General features: G+C 45.9%; 1 pseudogene; it reads left to right on the top strand.

Annotated features, from left to right (window-relative positions):
- The first annotated feature begins 1,499 nt into the window (after positions 1-1,499).
- On the top strand, positions 1,500-2,770 carry LOC102478820 (protein FAM204A pseudogene; annotated as a pseudogene).
- Positions 2,771-2,834: the final 64 nt, after the last annotated feature.

Below are 2,834 nucleotides of genomic sequence, written 5' to 3'. Positions count from 1 at the left end.
AGAAGGTATTTCACAGACAAGCAAGAACAAGGGAAATCACCATCATTAGACTGGTCTTACAAGAAATGTTTAAGGTGTCCTACATTTAGAAATGAAAGGACAGTAGCTATCTTCATGCAAACATGAAAATGTATAAAATTCACTAGCTGAGCAGGTACACAGATAAGAAAAAGAATCAAACCTTCTCACTACAGAAAACCCCCAAACCACAAAGATAGACACCCAGAGAGGAAGACAGTAACAAAGTGTTACAGACAACCAGTGTTACAAACAATTGACAAAATGAGAGGACTAAGTTTGTATTTTGAAATATACAATGCATTTTTACTAGTCATAGTCATCTTACAGTTCTATTGTACAGCAGAACTTCTTTATCCTATGTAACTATGTATTATTTGCAACAACATTGGCTGAAACTGGAAGACATTATGAAAAATGAAATAAGACAGACGCAGAGAGACTAATATGGCATGATCTCACTGGTATGTGGAATCAGAAAAGTGAAACTGAGAGAAGTAGAGAGTAGAATTGAGGTTCCAGAGGAGAAAGCTGGTTGGTGACAGGGGAGATAGATAAAGAGATACAATAAATACTTTTGCACCAAAAAAAGAAAAAAGAGAAACCACACACTTGAAGCCAGCAGATGGCGTAGCAGTTACATTGTTGGGCTTCCATGTGGCCAACCACAGTTCAAGTCCTGGACCCAGTAGCTTTAAACTCATACTGGGTGTGTGTGCATGCGTGCCCAAGATCCCGAGAGGAGAATGGAGGAGAAGGGACTCGGCGTGGCCATCCCCCCGGGGGTGATTTCTCGCTTTCTGTCTCTCTGTCTCTCTTTCTGGTGAGTGCATACACACTAATGCACATACACACACAATAATCACACACACTGGGCCAGGTGGTGGTGTGGAGGTTAAGGTGTTGGATCCCACATAGCTGACTCTGCAGTTCAAATCCTAAAACAGGTAACCTGAAAAACACAACCAAGACCATGTGCGTGCATGCCCAAAACCTTGAGAGGAGAATGGAGAAGGGATTGTGGCATAGCCATCCACCTGGGAGGGTGATTTCTCACTTTCCCTCTCCCTCTGTCTGTCTCTGGTGAATGCACACACCCTATAGCAAAAAACTAAAAAGAAAAAAGAAAAGGAAAGAAAGAAATTGCCCACTCTGAACTGAGCGAGACAGAAAGAGAGAGAGAGAGAGAGAGGGAAAGTGAAAAAACAAGCCACTAGGTCCAGGACTTGAACCGTGGCCTTCCATGTGGGAGTGTCCAGCGCCCTAACCACCTCAATACCTGCTGGTCCCGATAAGGAATTTTTACAAATTTGTTTCTCTTGAGAAGAGGAACAATCCTATTTAAAAACAAAACAAAACAAAACAACAACAAAACACAGAGATATTTGACTAGCTTTTTGCCAACGCAGACTCATAGAAAGGTTGACAGACTCTTAAAATGCCTGCTGCGAGGCTGCTTCGTGCCTGAAAACAGCTGCGGTTACTGGGAATGGCAGCAGACGAGACAGGCCTACGCTGGAGTCCAGTTCTGTGCCTGGGAGGGGATCTTCCCCTCCTGATATGGGAGAGCCTGCGGAGCCTGGGGTGTGCAGACCAGCAGGAAAAGGTGTACCTTTGTGGAGCTGCCCTCTTGCAATCTTGAACCCTCAAGTATGTGGAGTGGGCTGCTGCCTCCTCCTAATGAGAGTGATGTCCAGCTGAATCCTGAAGATGAAGCTGCGTCCGAGAACTCTATGGGCAACACTCCGGAAGACAAAGAGGGCGGGGCCTTTAGCAAAACCGAAGTCTCAGATCTCCCCCCAGGTGGGTCAGAAACTGAAACAGCAAACACAAATGCATATGAAGAGTGTCCTCCCGGAATTCCTTTATATATGTGGAATACATTTCAAGAATTACATAACAGACATTCTGAACAGAAAACCTCAACCTCAGGAAGCCAGGAGGTGGCGTGGTGGTTAAGTGCGCTGGACTCCCACATGGCCAACCGTGGTTCGAGTCTTGGATCTGGAGGCTTGCTTTCTCACTTTCCCTCTCTCTTTCTCTCTGTGTCTGTCTCTCTCAGGTCAAATTAAAATAATGGTAATAATGATGAATAAAATTAAATAACCCTTTAGAAAAGAAAACTTCAGGATCAGCAGTTGGCTATGTCCCTGGACTCCCATGTAGTCGACCGCAGTTCGAGTCCTGGACCCAGTGGCTTAAATTCACGCTGGACGTGTATGCGTGCGTGCCCAAGATCCCGAGAGTAGAAGGGATTGCGGCATGACCATCCCCCCGGGGGTGTGTGTGTGTGATTTCTTGCTTTCTGTCTCTCTGTCTCTGTCTTTGTGGTGAGCGCATGCACCCTATAGCAAAAACCTCTCAAAAAATAAAAAAGAAAAGAACAGATAAAGATAAGAAAAGATAAATTGAAGAAAGGAAAAGAATCTCAGAGTACAAAGCCCTCCACTAAAACCCAGTAGAAGGAGCTTGCACAGTATTTCGGAGTCAATGATGGATGGGAACCCCTCGTTAAAAAGAAAAAAACAGTGGAAAAGGCAGGCCTCAGAAAGAGGCTGGACCAAGCTGTGGGAGAATGGGATATGGAGAAGCCTGAGGAACTCCGCCACCAGCCAGCTACTCGAGAGCCGGTGTGAAAACTGCCAAAGCAGGTGCCTGCCACAACTTTGTAAAAGCCAAAAAGGAAGCTGAAAACGCACAGGCTGCTGGAAAGAAGAGATTCGCCTGGGGATTTGAAGCGAAGGAGACATGAGCCGGAGGCGACGTGGGACGCCTGTACCTGCCAGAGGGCTTCAGGGCAGTGGTAGACCCGCGGG

Source organism: Tupaia chinensis, unplaced genomic scaffold (assembly GCF_000334495.1).
Source record: "Tupaia chinensis unplaced genomic scaffold, TupChi_1.0 Scaffold000704_1, whole genome shotgun sequence".
Lineage (NCBI taxonomy): Eukaryota > Metazoa > Chordata > Mammalia > Scandentia > Tupaiidae > Tupaia > Tupaia belangeri.
Note: the sequence above shows the minus strand (reverse complement) of the source record. Positions and strands in the feature narration are given on the sequence as shown.